This window comes from Leucopleurus acutus (assembly GCF_964270905.1).
Source record: "Leucopleurus acutus genome assembly, chromosome: 7".
In the NCBI taxonomy this organism is placed as follows: Eukaryota; Metazoa; Chordata; class Mammalia; order Artiodactyla; family Delphinidae; genus Leucopleurus; species Leucopleurus acutus.
The window spans coordinates 106,652,705-106,672,169 of NC_139150.1; positions in this window are offsets into that span (position 1 = coordinate 106,652,705).

Sequence of the window (19,465 nt, forward strand, 5' to 3'; positions counted from 1 at the left end):
TGGAAACCCCTTATCAATAATTAGAAAAATCATGTTCTTTTCGTGCATACATGGGACATTTACAAAACTTGATCATGTACTAGCTCACAAATGAAGTCCTAACAAATACTACGATATGATGTCATACAGTTTGTGTTATTTGACCACAATATAGTTGAGTAAGAAATGATTAGCGAAACAAACAAACAAACAAAAAAACCCACCTGCTTCTCTCCATGCATTTGGGGGAAAAAACATTTCTAGATAACTCACTGGTTCAAGAAGAAAGCATATTATAGTTAATTAATTAATTAAAATACTACATATCAAGATTTTGGGTCTTACAGTTATAGAAATACCTAAAGGAGAACTTATAGGCTTAAAATGCTTATATTAGTAAAGAAGAAAGACCAAAGGTTAATGATCTAAGTGTCCAATGGAAGAAGTTAAAAAAAAAAAGAAAAACAGAGTAAGCCCAAAGAAAGGAGAAGAAAAAAATAATGACAGGGAAAAAGGGTGGTGAGATTCAGACTCTAATACCATCTGGAATAGGTCCATGGCTATTTTATGGGTGAGAAACACCCCTCCACTGCAAATACCTATCCCTTCCAGCGGAATATATTCTCTCTCCTCTGAAGGCCCTTCTCACCAAATCTGCACTATCTTTGCAGTGGACTAAAACTGTGTTTAATTCTTCTCTGTAGGTTTTACATCTAGCATAGGTGCTCAGCAATTCCATTCAATGACTTTTCCCTTGGAGTAATTTGCTTATTTACCCCCTCTGCTAGATTGTAAACTCTTCGAGGCAGAAACTAGATCTTTCTCTTCTCTGCTCCTCCACAGCATGTGAGCCAGGACTTGTGCAAAGGAGCCACCTGATACTGAAATGTGTTTGAAGTTGAATTGAGTTTGTAGACAGAGCATTAGTTTATAGGCTGGAAGAGAAATGGAAGAAGGAAGGTGGGAGTGATTTCTGATTCTTCCAGACTTGGGAATCTGATTGTATTTAGAACGGGCTACTGCTGACCTTCAGCAGAGAAAGAAATTTCCTGATGCCTGGGTGTGATTCTGAGACTTCTTAAGAAACTTAAAAAAAAAAAAAAATCCTAAACTCTCCATTGGAGAGGGAACACATTCCTTTCTTTCTTTCTTTTTTTTTTTTTTTTTTGCTGTGGTACGCGGACCTCTCACTGTTGTGGCCCCTCCCATTGCAGAGCACAGGCTCCGGACGCGCAGTCTCAGCGGCCATGGCTCACGGGCCCAGCCGCTCCGCGGCATGTGGGATCTTCCCGGACTGGGGCACGAACCCGTGTCCCCTGCATCAGCAGGTGGACTCTCAACCACTGCGCCACCAGGGAAGCCCCACAGTCCTTTCTGATTCCTGTCTGTGGTGGGGATGAATGAGTGATTAGGGGTAGAGGGTTTTAGAGTTGGATGCTACCTAGGTTTCAGATCCCCTCTACTTTTTTTTTTATAGTGATGGTAAGATATCCATAACATAAAACCTACCATTTTAGCCATTTCAAATTGTACAATTCAGTGGTATTAAGTACATTCATAATACTGTGCAACTACCACCATTATCCATTTCCAGAAGTTTTTCATTAATTATCCCAAACAGAAACTTTGTGCCCACATTTTTTAACTGTGCAATTTTGCCAGTTTCTTCATCCGCAAATCAGGGCTCATCATATTTTCTACTGAATAGGATTATTATCCGGATTAAATGATGTAATGCATGAAAACTGCGTAGCACAGTGCCTAGCACTGTGTTTTATTGGGTAAGTACTCAACAAATATTAAAGAAAAGAGCAAGGAGAGAGGAAATTCAAATCCTTTAGAGCTGACAGGGAGGTTCGAGATAAAGTGTACGTAGTTCATGGAAAGCATGCTGGACAGCGTATTGATGGGGCTAGTCTAGAACCATACCTGCTGGCAGATAACCTCTCCAGGCTCAAAGCTGTGGGACTGGAGGAAACTCTCTCTAAAATTCCTTCCATAATTCAAAAGGAGTCATGTACCGAAATGTTCATTGCAGCTCTCTTTATAATAGCCAGGACATGGAAGCAACCTAAGTGTCCATCAACAGATGAATGGATGAAGAAGATGTGGCACATATATACAATGGAATATTACTCAGCCATAAAAAGGAACGGAACTGAGTTATTTGTAGTGGGGTGGATGGACCTAGGGACTGTCATTCAGAGTGAAGTAAGTCAGAAAGAGAAAAACAAATACCGTATGCTAACACATATATATAGAATCTAAAAAAAAAGGTCATGAAGAACCTAAGGGCAAGACGGGAATAAAGATACAGACCTACTAGAGAATGGACTTGAGGATACGGAGAGGGGGAAGTGTAAGCTGGGACAAAGTGAGAGAGTGGCATGGACATATATACACTACCAAACGTGAAATAGACAGCTAGTGGGAAGCAGGCGCATAGCACAGGCAGATCAGCTTGGTGCTTTATGACCACGTAGAGGGGTGGGATAGGGAGGGTGGGAGGGAGGGAGATGCAAGAGGGAAGAGATGTGGGGACATATGTATATGTATAACTGATTCACTTTGTTATAAAGCAGAAACTAACACACCATTGTAAAGCAATTATACTCCAATAAAGATGTTAAATAAATAAATAAATATAAAATTCCTTCCCCCACCAGCACTATACCAGGCATGTCACGGGAACTCAAGAAATGCTTGAATAAATGAATGAATGAACAGGTACATAAACATTTCAATGCTCACAGGGAGGACAGAGCTTACCTAGTCTTAGTTGTCAGTTTATCAATGAGAAGACTGAGACTCAGAAAAGTAAAGTAACTGATTCCAGATCACACAATTAGGGGTAGAACTGCATTAAAAGCTAAGGTTCCTAAGCTTAACTTGAACCAGAACCCAGAAAAATAGGAGAAAAACCTGAGAACACACGAAAGGCCCATACGGTGCCTAATTTAGAGTCAAAGTCTCCAAATGTTCTATGACATTTTCCTGCTCCGACTACACATTTGATCCAGAATGTTGCAGATAATTGCTTTTCGTTAAGGAGAGAACATTTCCTTCCATTTCAAGGGCAACGGTCATTCTGGTAAGGAGGATCATAGAAAATAACTATTTTTAAAACCATAATTCTTGGAAGAACTAGGAATTTTTAAAAGGCCAAAAATAGCTCACACATTTTAACCTCACCCAGCCTAGTTTTTCTTGTCAGGTATAAATAATAATACCTCACGAAGCAGCGGTGGGAATTCAATGAGATAAAGAGTGTGACGGTCACTTGCCCAGCGCCTGGCATATGCGTGACGTTCAGCAAATATTTGTTCCAAGAAAAGGGAGGTATTATTGATGAAGCATACCCTCCAGCCCTACCAAGAGCCCACTTGACCCTGCTGGGAAGATTTGCTGATGGTGCACACACTTTGCTTGCAGTGTGACCCAAAGAATAACCTTGGGGGAGAAGGTAGCCATTAGGACTGGAGCAATTTGTAGCAAATAAGTGCTGCTTTTTGCCGCTGTGCCTCAGGCAGCAGTTAGTCAGAAATGAATTCCCATGTTTACTGGAAACATCGAGAAAGGTCTCGGCGATGCTGATGCTGTGGCTGCAGTTTTCGGTCTATTCCCAGGGATACGTGTCACTTGGCATAGAGGTGGTCATCTTACACCCAGATAGAGCAGTGGGAAGAATCCTGCACTGGGAGCCAGGACACTGGCTTCTAGACCTGGCCACGTATTAGCTCTGTAATCTCAGGCAAAGGGCTTCACTTCTCTGAACCTCGGGATCCTCTTCTGTGAAACAAGGGGCTCGGAATGCATGATTTCTCTACCTTTCTCCATCTTGACAACACTACGTTCTATTTATTTATTCCACACACAGCTTTCCAAGTATTGCTGCTCACTGAAAATAAGAATGTCCATACACGTGTACAGTCACACACACATACACACACACACACGCACGCATCCTCTTACACACCAGAATCTTCACCTAGGGAAATAGCACAAAAACCTAACACCCCAATGAATAGCCATTTTACTCACCACCTTTAGAGTGACATAGCCCAGCTGCTTCTGGACTAGAACATCATCTTCCTTGTGACCCGACGCTTCTGCTGCCAGATGATGTAGAAATGGTGCAATCTGGTTTCCACCCCCTAGAGCAACTGCAGCTGTGGCTGCTGCAGCCGCCTGCCTTTTCCACCATGGATGCCGCCTCAGCACAGAAGTGCTGAGCACAGCACATTTCTGAGTGTTGGGAGGCAGACTGCATTGCTGCAGAGGGAAATGGGTTTCCATTCTTCCAAGGGCTATTTCTACCCAGCGAGTTTTAGTGGTGGGAAGAAATTCAACATTGCAACCCCCAGAGGGATGAATTTGAGAAACCTTGGCTTTTGCCAAGATCAGTCCCCCCTTGTGAACTCAGACTCAACCGTCTGGGATTGTGATCTTGCTTCCTGCGCCAGATATACACTAAGGCAACACTGGTATTTGTTGATGGGGATAGTGACAGGGGCTTTAAGCATCCCTAAATGCCACGGGAAATGCCTCGCTTCTTTCTTAAAGGGTGATGTTTCTGTGGGCTTCCAGGGTTCCAGGTGACATCATTCAGCCTGATAGGACGAGATGTGTTTTGTGGTGCCGGTTTTCTTGGCATAATCTTTGGGGAATAGAACAGGGCAGAGCCTGGGACTCATTTGCTATGGGTGTGGGGTTTGCCTTGTAATTTCCACAGATGTCTCCCTGAACTGCTCACTCAGCTTTTGGGGTGCCAGTTTTATTGGTGGCTAGTCTTTGCTTCCACATAAATTCTGTAGCTGATGGGCTCTGGGAGTTTTTGTCATCCTGACTTTCAGTTTTCTTTTATTTTTTTCTGGGTTGCATTGGGTCTTCGTTGCTGTGCACGGGCTTTCTCTAGCTGCGGTGAGCGGAGGTTACTCTTCGTTGCGGTGTGTGGGCTGCCCATTGTGGTGGCTTCTCTTGTGTGGGGCATGGGCTCTAGGCAATCAGTCTTCAGCAGCTGCAGCATGCGGGCTCAGCAGTTGCAGCCTGCGGGCTCTAGAGCACAGGCTCAATAGTTGTGGTTCATGGGCTTAGTTGATCCACGGTGTGTGGGATCTTCCCGGACCAGGAATCGAACCCATGTCCCCTACATTGGCAGGCGGATTCTTAACCACTGTGCCACCAGGTAAGTCCTCAGTTTTCTCCTCTGCAGAGTAACACCACCCACAGGGTGATCACGAAGAATTTACATGATTTATGGCAACGGTCTGTAAATCGTTTTGAAAATGCTCTCCATCAGTAAAAATTTATTTGCGTGTGTACCCCCAGTGTGTGTATATTTATGTATTTGTAAATTATACAACACACATGTCCTTAGCTAACACCTCAAGTCAAAAAATACGCTAAAGATGAGGTTCGTTACTAATGGTAGTGGATGTTAAATGATATTTCAAACACTTGTGACAATTTCAAAAAACCTTGGCCAACTTCTTCTTGGATCTGAATGAGTCATCATTGTTTTGATCTTATAACACGATTGTGAATGTGGTTGTAATAGGGTTGAGCTCTTACTAGGAGTGGAAGTGTCAGCTTCACCTTCTCTTGTTGCTTATGTTATTAGTATTCGCTTTCATTTGGGATTTCTTCACAGGAATCTTTCTAAGCCAAGCATCCACTCTGTGAGTGCGTGGGGTTAGTTTAATGAAAACTAAGATAGTTTGCTCTGCAACTCCACTGAACTCTTCCACATGGGGAACTCTCTTTCCTCAGGATAACGTGTTTCCTGTAAGCGACACCTGGGCTTCTAAAAGCCATCAATGTTAATTCATATATCAGATATTAATAAAAATTCATTTCTTTCTGATATTTAAGACAAAATAGAGGTCCTGATATTTTCTTTCCTGCACTTCCGTGGATGCTTCTGAATATCCCCTGGCGTACTTATTTGTACCCTCTTCTGGAAACCCCTGACCTGATGGATGTAAATATGCTGTGTAAGCTGCAAGAAGGGACTACATGGAAACCACAGTAAGGATGCACATTCAGAGAAGAATGTCTTCATAGGCAGACCTATTGTTACGTAAAAGCTCTAAGAATCTCTGAACACTTTTCCAAGAAGGATCAACCCATCGATGCTCACAGTGAGAACAGGCTTAGTCATTCCTCCTTTAGAATTGGAGTCCCAGGCCAGTTGGGCTGGTTTCACCTGGATCTTTTTGACTCCAGCTGTGCTTCCTGCATGACTATTAGGAACACCTGAGCATAGATCCCAATTCTATATTCTCTGGATTAGAGACCTAAGAGAATGCTCTGGAAGAAGAAAGTTTAGCGTGGGTTTAGCGTGGCTGTAGGATTATAAATGAGAAGAAAGGAAAATGCTTTTGCGCCGCAACTTCAGAAGGCTTTGCTGGGTTTCAGATAACCAGAACTATCGGTCCAGTTCTAGGATTTTGGACAGAATACTTAGAAATTGTTTCCTGGACCCTGAAAAATTCATTTCTTTCTTCAAAAGCAGTTAGGTTACAGGATTCTGATATGGAATAAGTGAGGTCTGGTCGTATTGGGCATTGAGCCGGAAGAGGTGCCACTTAGCAGCAGCCAGACTTTGGGAGACAGAGATGGAATATTCGCAAATTGTGACTTCAGTGAAACTTTCACCTGAAAAGTCTCTGTAGCTCGCCCTGTGATTACATACATGAGAGCTGGGGGTGGGGGAGACTCTTAAGTCATTGTGCCTTTCATATTTTGTTGGGCATGGAGGAACTCTAGAACCTAGGCTTTCTCTAAAACAGAGTGATAGTCTCTGAAAGTCTCATTGATAGTTTTCTGGTCTTTTCAAGGGCAGGTAAGAAAGACGGCATCCAGAGAGTAGTCCGGCTTGACCGCTGTCTTGGAGGGAGCAGTTCTCTCTGGAGTAAATTTGACTTCAGGAAGAATCATAGGATAGAAGAGACTCAAGGAACATGTGTTATCCAGTTCCAAAGGAAAGGATAAAACAGGACAGAGACTTAAAAATATATATTCAGTGAAAAATAAATGGCAGCTGAGGGCCTTCTTTCCTAATATGTTCTCTCATAGTAGCAGAATTGTAGCTTGTTACGTATTTCATGGCAAGCCTACTGTTCCCATCTTCCCTTGCTATTAGGTATGGCCATGGGACTTAGCTTTTGTCAATGGAATGTAAGCCACCTCCAGTTTTGTTACTTAAGGTATTGATGCGTCCCCACCATGCTCTCTTTATCCTTCCCATGACATGAACCCAGATGTTATTGTGACCCAGCTTTGGACATGTGAATGATGCTGATTCTATAAGGGATGGCCAACCAGTGATTGTCTCTCTAAGTAACCATGTGGAATAAGGGGGCTGCCCAGGCTACTGCAGTGGATGTTGTGGAGTGCTACCTAGATCTCCTCCTTCAGGCCATAAGCACTCTTTCCTCCAGATTCTGGGAACATTGGCTGCTGAAGGTTCACATTTGAATTCTTTTTCAGCAATTACTCTTGGCCAAAGAGAGCTGTCCCACCTGAAGTTCCATTCCCTTCTCCAGGGACAGCCCACATGCAATGACTGGTCAATGCCTGGTCAATGAAAGGCCTGACCCCTACGCCTCAGTTTTGGACAACTCTAAAGGGCTTCCCAGCTACAGAGCTCCCTGTGGTATCTGCTGATGCTTCTTTGTAATTCCAACAACCTTCTGCCCAGCTGCTCTTCCAGAAAGCACTCCTCAGTAAACCTCTGCCATGCAGGTCTCCTTAACAGTCTATTTCCCAGGGAATCCAATCCAATATACCACTCACACTGTGGCTGTTACATGAGTGAAGGAAAGCCCTCTATTCTTTAAGTCTCTGCAGTGTTGGGTTTATTTGTTGCAGCACCTCAAACTTCACCTTAATTCAATTATCGAGTAGTGAGAAATAAAAACTGACGTGAGAATTAGAAGACCAGAATCCTAGTTCTGTTATTTTCAGGAACTCTTTTTTTTTTTTGACTTTGAACTTCACCTTTCTTGGCCCTAATCTTATCAGTAAAATGAAGGTGTTGGATTAGATCCTTTTAAAGGTCTCTTCCAACTTGAATAATCTGTGGTTCTCTTCTTTCTAAAAAGTATCTCCTCGTGAAGCTACAGCGATATCCAGTGGCAGTTGTATTAGCTGAAAATTTCCACCCAAGCAAAAGATTTGGAATGCGACCCTCCATCATGACCTCTCTTTTGCTTCTCCTCGTCCCGCCTCCTTTCCCTTCTGCCAGCACCACCTGTCCTCTATTCCTTTCTGATTCATCTCATCCACCAGCCAGAGAGTAGGTCCAGAAAACCTCACTCATTTCTTTGAGCTCAGCTGCTGCTGTATACTTCCAGCTGAAATTCCATCTGGAGCCAATGTTTTAGGCCAACTCCTCCTGTGAGAGCCGTCATTTTTCCATTGCACCTTTCTGCCCTGCACCCCAGGGGTGGCTTGGGCAGAACTGGCAACTGAGGATAAACACTGCATTTTTTCTTCCCCAAGTCAGAGCTCCTTTGGAATCAGAATGCTCTTGATAACCCTCTCTGGGAACGTGATTCTGGGCTAGGCACTGTATCCATGAGGAGGACCCAGCCTTGGCTTCATGGCACTCACACACAAGCTTAAGTATTATCACTCAGTCAGAAAATCGTTAGCTTTTTATTCATTAGTGCTTTGCAGTTTAGGAAGTGTGTTTTTGTATGATCTCAATTCATCTCTGAAATAAGTTATCAGTAAGTCTGATATCATTATTCTTCTCATTGGACAGATGATTCTTTTAAGAACATGCCATAATTGGCAGAATTAGGACCAGAACCCACATCTTCTAACCACAAAACCTGCACTTTTTACCTTTTCCCTTTTATTAGCCTAATAAACATCTTCTCTAGGTCCATGCTTAGACCCTCCAGGCAGGTCTCTGGGCACCCATGAAACTTGACTATGTGTTGGTATATAAATGATTAGTTTGCAGTATGCCACCCATCCCCCCAACTAGATTGGGAATGCCTTGAGAATAGAGCCTGTGTCTGGGTCATCCTCATGACTAAATATTTCTGGTTTATAAGAAGTTAAATGTGTGTTTTTTTTCCTGTAACACCAAAACCTTTCACATTGTATAATGACAATAGTAACAAGAACTGGTTATACGTAGAGACAACAGGAAGTTTGCCTACGCACGTGATGTTATAAGCCTGGAGGAATCTCCCCCTTCCTTATTGCCTCCCAAATATCTTTCTTAAATGGCAGTGTAACCTTTCATTTCATGGCATGTAAGGTTTCAGATGAAGTCCCACACTGACTTAAATCCACTCTAGCTTGCGATAGATTTCTCCCAGACTCTCTTCCAAGATTGGGCTTGGGAAGCAGGTTGTGGAAGAGCTGCAAATGAAACGGGGTGGGGGTGGGGGCGGGGAGGAAGAACCACAGATAGAGGAAATGGGACATGAAAAGTGGATTCTTGGGAGTCACATGATCTGACCTGGCAGTTTGCCTGGTACTGGTCTCAAGGCTTCAAAATTCCCTTTCCTGGGCCTTCAAGAAGCCGGCTTGAGTGATGAGAGTAAAAGTAAAGGTGGTTATTTAAGGCATTTTGTCCTAGTTCTGAAACAAGCAGTTCCAGGGTCCAGGGCCGTGTGACTCCAAAGCGCAATCAGAAGCGGAGCCGCGGCATCGCCCTTGCTGCCTCTGCGTGTTGCTGGCTCCAGGCTGTGCTACTTCAGCACCGAAGACAGCGCCTCGTGAGACACACCCCCCCCCCCCCCCCCCTCGGAAACTGAGCCGGGACTCCGTGGCTATTTACACTGGGGAGTTCTGCATGTTTGATTCGGTGTCCTTGGCAAGCTGTGCTGGAGATTGGAGCCTGGGGTCTTAACGAAGACTCAGAATCTGAGGGACTAACCCAGATTCCTTTAAAGTGTGTTCTTTGGGCTCCCTTTTCTTTTTCTAGCTGTTTGAGGCATTTATTTAATCCTTTCTGTCCCATTCTATCAGAAAGAAGATGGAATCCTGTGGTATCTCTTTCCCCATCCCCATAACTAATCTCATTCTTTTTAGTCTAAGTATGCTCTTTCTTTCCTTGGACCCCTGGGTCACTGTTTTCCATGCAAGAGTTGTCTAAACTGCCCTGGATTTCAGGAGAAGCATGGGTGGGTACTAAAGGATAATTGACAGAGAGCGGGATGCCCATTTCTTTTCCACTTTCCCAGGCAGTACGTGGACATTTTGCAGTCATGGTGCCTTAGATCAATGGGCATGTTCCCACTAGTAGGAATTTCAGGCTCAATTTTAGGCCAAGGTAGAAGGTAGTCTCTAAGAATCTCCAGGGCCTCAGAGAGGCCACAATTTATGCAATAAAAGGCACATTGATATTCTACCTCTGTGAGAGGCTGCCCTGGTTATAGTTCTAATTCTTCACCAACTGTGAAAATTAGAACAGTTCACTCAACTTCCTTGAGTCTCAGTTTCCTCAACTGTAAAGGGAGATAACAACAAATACACATCTTAAGTTAAAGTTAATGGGATCATTTATGAGAAATTGTTTTGTTAACTGTAGAGTGCTACCCAATAATTAATAACAACAGTTCCTACAAAACCATTGATGGGAAGATATTGGCATTTCTGGTCTCCTAACTACTGTGGGCTGTGAGAGTGTCAAACCATGCCCATCAGAGAGGTGCAGGTAGTGATGCCAGGACAATTCAAAGGGAAACTTGTCATCCTGCCTTGAGTTGGCTAAAGTCTGTGAACTTGGCTTTTTAGTCCCTTCTGTATCTGAAAACAATTTTTTTTTCTTCCATTAACTTAATAAGCCAGGGACATTCACACTGACACCCTTGATTTATCAAAGAGTCACAGTGCTGCTGGAAACAGCTAGTGACACATGCCCTCCTCCACCCTCATTTCTCACTGGCAGCTAGGCATTGCAGAACCTTGCAGAAGCCTGTGGGTTTTGGTTAGTCATTGCCCACATGTTCCCATCCATCCCTCAGCTACCTTCATGTCACTTTCATTCATTGCTGCCATATCTTTTGCATGATTTGACCCTCCTATAGAGTTCCTAAGAAAGACTGCTTTGTATTGTCTCTAAGAGGGGGTGAGCCCTCAGGCTGTGGATAATGCAGCTCCTGCCCTTGTGCTCATATAGGCGTTCAGCCCTTGCCAGTCGTTCCATTGTGTCCTAGGGTGGCTTGTGCAATGATAATGCTTGGTCGTCTACACAGCCTCCACTTCCCTAACAGAACTCCAGTTGCTTTCATGTATCTTCCATTCCCCACATAGCCACATGCCCGTGGAAAGCTGACCTTGCCCCCAGCTCCAGAGTAGGCCTGATTGAACTCTCCCCTGTGCCAGTGGTTAGTGCTGCGAGGTCTCTGGAAAAGGCTTCCTTGCCCCTAAGGGACGGTGAAGTGTCAGGATGAGATGCTGAGAACTTTGCTGCCAAATTGCTACCAGCCTAATATTAAAGCCAACACCGTGGATGACAGAGAGATGAAAAGAACCTAGGTTCTTGGTGATATTGCCAAGCTACTGAATCAATCATCTGAAACCTGCATTTCCTCTGGTCTTCCTGTTATGTGAGATAATCAAGTTCTTTATGGATTGAGAAGGGGTTTCTGTTACTTGCAGCTAAAAGCATTCTAATACACTCAGCTGCTGGTAAGGAGATGAGTCTAGGTCATTTGTCAAAGATACGGTGCATACTTGACCTGCTATTGAGCTCCACAAACAGTGCTGCAGATGAATCTGCTGAGCTTCTTAAACCTACTCCTGCCATTCTTTGCCATGTGCTTCTGATGATGTAAGCTGGCAGTAGTTAGGGGACATATTCTGCAAGTCTGTGGATTCTATTTTGCTAGATATTCAGATTCATTCTTAATCATAGCTGGTTCTATTTCTTCTAGGTGCCAAGCCTCATTTTCTAACTTAATTGCTTGACTTATGTAGTTTTGTTGGTTTTGGTAGGAAGAATGTCCTTTGGTTACACAGAACAAGGAGCCTACCAGGGAAGGAGATATTTGTCAAGTAGCAAGACTCTTTTCCTCCTTAGAAGCCAGTTTGGAGGCCCAAGATTCTGTATGTAATGGGTTTCTGGAGGCCATGTTTGTTAATCTTCCTCAAAGGAACATATTGAGAGGGTATCACACCCACCCTTCTATGAAAAACTCTCTAACTGATGATCTGTCAGCTGGAATGATGATTTCTTCCTCTCAGCTCTGGTGTATTGTCTGACTCACAGGGGTGGGAGAAAGTGGAGGAAGATACTTTTCAAGACTGATTCTTTATACTCATAGATACATGACTGATGGGCCACTAGATGGAAATTAGGAAAGAAAGGACAGATGGGGGAACAGAGGGACAAAAGAAGCTGTAAGGAGATTAATTTCATACTCCCAACAGATGCAATAAGAAAACCCAGTCAAGAAATCATATTGAGGGCCTCCCAAGTGCAATTTTTTTGGGAGGGGCACTGAGTTACTTTCTCTGTCCTTGGGGATCCATAGGCTAGTTGAAAGATGATATAAACAAGCAAGAAGTTACTTTTAACTGTAAAAGTAGCTGAATAGAAGATCTGAATAATTGTTCCAGACAACAATAGGAGAGCTACCACAAAAGATAGATCATTAACTTTTTCAAATGAACTGTATAGACAATAATCTAGAGAAGAAAGGAAATTTGGGGCTACAATGGACTAAGAAACTATGAAGGATATGAGAATAATTTCACTACCATCACTGTCATAATCACTGTTACTACTGCTGCTCTGAAAATAAGAAATTCTATTAATTGAGTATCTACTGTAAACCAGTGCTTGGTACTTAACTATAGTCACTTAGCATTTTAAGGTATTATCTTCATTTTGTAATAATGAAATTGAGAATTAGATGCCTAGGAATTTTCAAAACAGTTTTTTTGAGGTTTAGTTCACATACCATACAATTCACCCATTTTAAGTATACAGTTTGATGGTTTTTTAAATATTCACAATGATGCAACCATCACCACAATCAATCTTTGAACATTTTCATCACCCGAAAAAGAAACCCCAAATCCATTAGCCCCATTTCTCCCCAAGACTTTTGCTTAAGGATTTTAAACTCAGGCCTGTTGGGCACTGAAGGATTTGTGAATGTTTACAACTCTGGAATTATCGGAATATTACTTAGCCCTCCAAGCCCTACTAACTTTGAGACTAATTCTGACAAGACAGGTAAGTCGACAGTTTAGTTTAAATATAAGGATGAATGCTTTCTAAATAGTGCCTAGAGTGTTTGATTTTCCAATGTACTGACTGGGATAGGAAGTTCTAGAATTGCACTTTTAGGCCACTTCTCTCCTCTATGTTTATGTGCTGCCCAAGGCTGAGACTGTTGGAAATTTCAAATAAAAATTTCCTTGGCACTTTGGGCTGAGAGCACTGATTCATAGAAGACTAAACAAACAGTGCTTAACACCCTTGGCCTCACCTTCAAACTGGGAAATTGTTACTGAATAGCATGCTCTACAGAAGCGAGGGCTCTGTCTCTTCTCCTCTCATCAATGAGTGGTTTAGCCAGGTTGGAAATTAGTATGTGTTTCTGTTATAGAACTCCCAACAGATCCCTCTGTATGAGAACCGGTCCACAAGACTTAAACCATAGTGTCTAAATATAAAAGCTTGGAGAATTTGAGATGTGGAATCCAAAACTAAAAGTTAAAAACATTTGAAGTGCAAGCACTGGAATGTTGAAACACAAAGCAAGGACCTGGAATCTTTTGATACCTTATTTAAGTAAACTAGGACAGGGAATCAGAGTGTTGGACTTCGAACGGCCCTATTCAGACTGTTCTCAGCCCTGAGATTGAGAGAATATTAAGTAACCTGCCTAAAATCACACAGCTTTTCAGTGGAGGAAGAGCTGAGCTTTAAACAAGTCTGCCTGATTCCAAAAGGCATTTTGTTTCCACTATCCCAAGGTGCTAAGAGCAAGTAGTGGTGGAGGAAAACCAAAGACCCAAAAGAGTGAGTGATAAACAAAACATACCCCGAGCACCCTCAAGGGGGTGGAAATTGCTTCTCCCTGGCCGCAGGAAAGATGGTCCCAATCCCTAGAGGCGATTTTGAAGGTGGGTAGCTGAAGCTAGTTCCTTTCAGTTCACTTAATCTCTCTGGGCTTCTGTTTGCTCCTCTGGAAGGCGCCAGATGCGTGCTTGGTGTGTGTGTGGGGAATGGGGCTTGGAACAGTAATAGTCTCATCTCCAATAGTCTCCAAACCGTGCAGCTTATTGATTTATTTTATTTATGGCTGCGTTGGGTCTTCGTTGCGGTGCGCGGGCTTCTCATTGCGGTGGCTTCTCTTGTTGCGGAGCGCGGGCTCTAGGTGCGTGGGCTTCAGTAGTTGCGGCATGCGGGTTCTAGAGCGCAGGCTCAGTAGTTGTGGCACACGGGCTTAGTTGCTCCGCGGCGTGTGGGATCTTCCCGGACCAGGGCTCGAACCCGTATCCCCTGCACTGGCAGGCAGATTCTTAACCACTGCGCCACCAGGAAAGTCCCTATTTCTTGATCTTTTAAACTTGATGGGACAAACCATGGGCCTCACATAAATTCCCACTTTCATGTAACATTGCCAGTAGTGTGACATTTTTATCTTTCATGCTGGCAGGAAAAAAATGAAGAGGACCAAGTTCAGACACATGGGCGGGGGCGGTGAGCTTTCTTCTAGTCTCACCCCACAGAGAATTGTCTCCGGTCTGTTCTCTGGTCTCTTTCTAAGGTCCCGCGGAGAAGAATGAGATCATGTCTGAAAATGGAACTGAGCTCCTTGGAGCAAGCCGCTAAGTAACTCTAATGCCTACAAGTGCCATTATCTGTCTTCCATTTCGAAGCCTGATTCAAGGACCAGATTGAGTTTATCTTTGAAAAGAACTGGTCAGCTCTCAAGTCAAAGAGCTGAGTCCTCTTCTTTTCCTCTTCTGGGTTTTTGAATGGTGTCGAGAGCCCCTCCTGCCATGGCAATGGGAGCTGTGGAAAACTGAACCCGGAAACTTGGGATGGAAAGGACCCTGTGGAGATGGCAGCCTCTGAGGGACAAAAGAGTCGTCATCCTGAAGTAGATGGAAGCTGTCCCTTTGCACTATCCTGACGTTGCCCACTGCGGCTAGGACTTTAGGGAGGTGGCGTGACAGGGAGCACAAACATTGGCTCTGTTGTCGTGCAGCCCTCAGTCTGAATGCCAGTTCTGATACTAACTGGCTGTGTGACACTTGGCAAGCTGATTAACCTCTCTGAGCCTATGTTGTAGGACGGTTGTGTGGATTATATCAGAGGATAAATCATTGGAAGTGCTTGGCACCTATTAGATGCTCAACAAATAGAAGTCATTGTGGCCTGTTTTAAGTGTTAGTTTCTTAGCTGTTGTTCCACGTGTTCCACTGGCTGCTTCTAAAGATGTGGTTTGTCCATTTGGAAGCGTATGGGTGAAAACAAGCTCCTATATGTCAGGCTTACTCAGATCTGGGAGCATCAGGAAAACCCTGCCTGGAATTTTCCTTGTATATGTGGCTCTTCTATGCTCAAGATGTGATGATAATGGAGGGGAGAGAAATTTGCAGGTAGAGAACTAGGAACCAGAAAACCTGGATTCCCACAGCCCCGGCACACAGAGAAACTCTGGGCCAGTCATTTCCTCTCACTGGCTTTGGACATCTGCTCTGTCACATGGGCTCCTGAGGACTGAAACCCTACTGCCCGAGCCTCCTCCCCTGGGATAATACAAATAGGGTGCTGTCTGCCAAGCCAAGTGCAATCTCTGGATGAATCACCCAGCTCACCATGCCTCTGGGAAGGTTGGGAAAGGACCGCTGTGTGCAAGGGTGAGGAGGGACAAGAGCATAGAAAGACAGAGCTGCAAGATGCCGGTGCGTCCTCTACCTTGGGCATTTTTGCCAGGAGCTGGGCCATTGGCCACCTGTCAACAAATCCCCATGAATCAAGAGAGAGGCTAGAGGGACCTGGGAGCTCACGCCTACCTTTGGACAGGTCACTCCATCTCACTGGGTCCCAAAGTCTGTATCTGTAAAACGAGAGGGTTCAGTCCTCTCAACTCTGCCGCTCTGATTATGTGCTCCAATGGGAGGATGCTGCCCTTGGTGCCAAAGGTCCGGGGGCAGCAGCCAGGAGCTCTGAGGTGGGGCCTCTCGGTTCTAGCCTCTCTGCTGCTAGAAGCCTGCTCAGAGGGAAAGGCAAAGCTCATGGTGAACTGAGGTTTTCTTTGCCTCTCTTGTGGTTTTATTCACCTCTCTCACGAGCCAGTAAGACGAGAGAAAGAGCTGACAGGGAGAGGAACTCTGCAGGAAGTGGGTGTGGTGTATTGAAGGGAACCCCTCTCCCTTTCTCATTTAGCATTATTTTATTTTCTCAGTAAATATTTATTAAGCACCTACGGTGAATTCGGTACTTGTTCACATCAGTGTACAAAACACATAAATCCATGTCTTTGCAAAGCATCTGCTCTAGTGCAGGGAGACAGACAGTAAAAATAAAAGTGGAAAATCACATCTTAACAGTGTTTCTTGCTGATAAGGTCTAGAAGAGACACGGGATCAGGGTTGTGACTGTGGGGTTTTGATGGGGGGCAGTGGTTATAGTTAAAATAGTTGACTTTTGAAGGAAGATTGGAAGGATACTGGCTGACCACAGGAAGAACATTATTTAGAATAGAACTACATATTAATATTCACAAAATGCTCTTTAATAATGATATTCATTAGTGTTATTTGTTTGTTAATAATGAAGAAATGAGCCATCCTCTGTTCATTCTTGTTTTGTTGTTTTTTTTTTCTTTCAAAAAGGCTTCTGCAGCTTTGTGTGTCCTCGGGTGTCCAACTTTTTTCTCTTTGTCTCATTCTTCTTATGGCTGTTCTTGCTTCTTCCCCGGTCACCTGGGATTTTTCCATCCCGGATCTTCCTCCTGCCTCGCCCCTCCCCCTCGCCCCTCCCCCTCGCCCCTCCCCCTCGCCCCTCCCCCCTCGCCCCTCCCCCTCGCCCCCGCTCTGCTGCAGCTCCCTCGCCAGCCTGTCAGTTTCAGTCCGCTGCGGGCAAACCGAGTGGAACAGCCAGGCCGACGCGGGCGAAGAGGAAGGGAAAACCTTGAGCAGTCAGATCGCATTGCGGGTGCACCCGCCCCGGGTCAGGGCGGAAGTTCCGTTCAGCTCTCGTTTCCAAAGTGTTTGGGGCGCTGGGGACAGCGCTGCCTGGGGGTGGCCCTTCTCCCCTTTCTGATGAAGCGGGCCACCTGGAGGAGAGGCGCTCCACCGCAAGCCTCTGCTTCTTCACATTGAGAATAAGGGTAATGATACTATTAATCATCATACTAGCTCAGGGTTCTTGTAAAAGTTGAATTTTAAGAGTGTGTGACAGTGTTTTGGCAGGTCCTGTGCTAAAACTCAAGATATTATTCCCCATTCGGGGCTGGAGGCCCTGTGCTGGGTTCCTAGAGGGAGAGCAATGACCAGACCGCCCTGTGGCCTGCAGGAGTTTGTGTTTCCCCATGGGGGAGAGAGATAGGTGTGCCACCCGCTGTAGCAGAATGTAGGCTGTGATAAAGCCAACTGGGAGCTCTGTCCTGGCCTGAGGACTAGTGACCACCCCTTCCTGGTATCGCACTGGAGTCAATGTAACTGTGACCAGTATATGCTCATGTTCAGGTAACGACTGGATTGAAAAGGTGCAATTTAAGGACATGCATACATACGGGATGGGACTTCAGTTTCACATAAGGTATTTGGTGACCTGTCACGCCAGGTATCGCTCAGAATGCTGAGCCTGGCGGGATGAAGGCTAAAGGGCTGAGGATGTGTTAAGATGCTGGGGTAAAGCCCACTCCCTGCCCAAAGGTCCACTCCTCACTGATGATCATTACAGATCCTCATATAGCTGGTCCTTCAGACCCCTTGGTGAATAGGGTGTATTTTTACCTTCTGTTCCAGCAAAACACTTACAGGCAAGCATGTTTGTCATTTGTATTTGTTTCTGAATTACCTACCTGTGCTCTGTACCCATTTTCCATTGCTTTATTTGTATTTTTTTCTTTGTTGGGGCACTTAATATAACTAATACTCCTTTATCGGCTTGCTGCCAGTAGTTTTTCAAGTTTGTCATATTTTTTCTCATACCTTTTGAGGGTATAGTTGGTGTACAATAAACTGCACATATTTAAAATGTTCAACTTTATGAGTTTTGAAATATGTAAAAATCAGTGAAACCATCATCACAATCAGATTAACATGCATTTTTTGTTGTTGTTGTTCGGGCCTCTCACTGCTGTGGCCTCTCCCGCCGCGGAGCACAGGTTCCGGACGCGCAGGCCCAGCGGCCATGGCTCACGGGCCCAGCCGCTCCGCGGCACGCGGGATCCTCCCAAACCGGGACACGAATGCGTGTCCCCTGCATCGGCAGGCGGACTCCCAACCACTGCGCCACCAGGGAAGCCCCCAGTGCGTGACTATTAAATATTGAGCTGCTATGATGACTTATGTACAAGTCTTTGCATGTCGAGTAGGATTTTTTTTTTCTTTTCTTTTTTTGCTGTACGCGGGCCTCTCACTGTTGTGGCCTCTCCCATTGCGGAGCACAGGCTTCGGACGCGCAGGCTCAGCGGCCATGGCTGACGGGCCCAGCCGCTCCACGGCATGTGGAATCCCCCCGGACCGGGGCACAAAACCGTGTCCTCTGCATCGGCAGGCGGGCTCTCAACCACTGCACCACCAGGGAAGCCCTCGAGTAGGATTTTGACAGCTAGAGATGAAAACATATTTCAGACAGAAGGAGTACATGGCCACAGAGAGGCAAAGACAGGGTGTGGACAGGAACAGGGTTGTAGCAGTGGAACAGGGGTAGCTGGAATGCAGGACGTTCACTCAGAGGGCAAGGGGAGAAGAGAGCAGGTTGGGGTCGGATCTCAAAGGGCTTTGGAGGGTATGCCTTGCGCTTTATTTCATTCTATACACAACGAGGAGCCATGGAACTTTTTCTTTTTCTTTTTTTATTGAAATATAGTTGTTTTACAGTATTGTGTTAATTTCTGCTGTACAGCAAAGTGATTCAGTTATACATATATATACATTCTTTTTTAAATATTCTTTTCCATTATGGTTTATTATTATTATTTTTATCATCTTTATTGGAGTATAACTGCTTTACAAAGTTGTGTTACAAAGTTCTGCTGTATATATTATTATTATTTTTTAAGACAGGACAGACACAATTGGAATTCCAACCCTGTTCAGATTAACGTCCCCTCAATCCATATTTTGCTGAATAGTTAAGCTAAATGGTCAGTTTGCTTTCTTATTTTTTTGGCCGTGCCGCATGGCATGTGGGATCCTAGCTCCCCAACCAGGGATTGAACCCGTGCCCCCTGCAGTGGAAGCACAGAGTCTTAACCACTGAACTGCCAGGGAAGTCCCGGTCAGTTTGCTTTTAATGTTAGCTTTGGGAAACATTTAC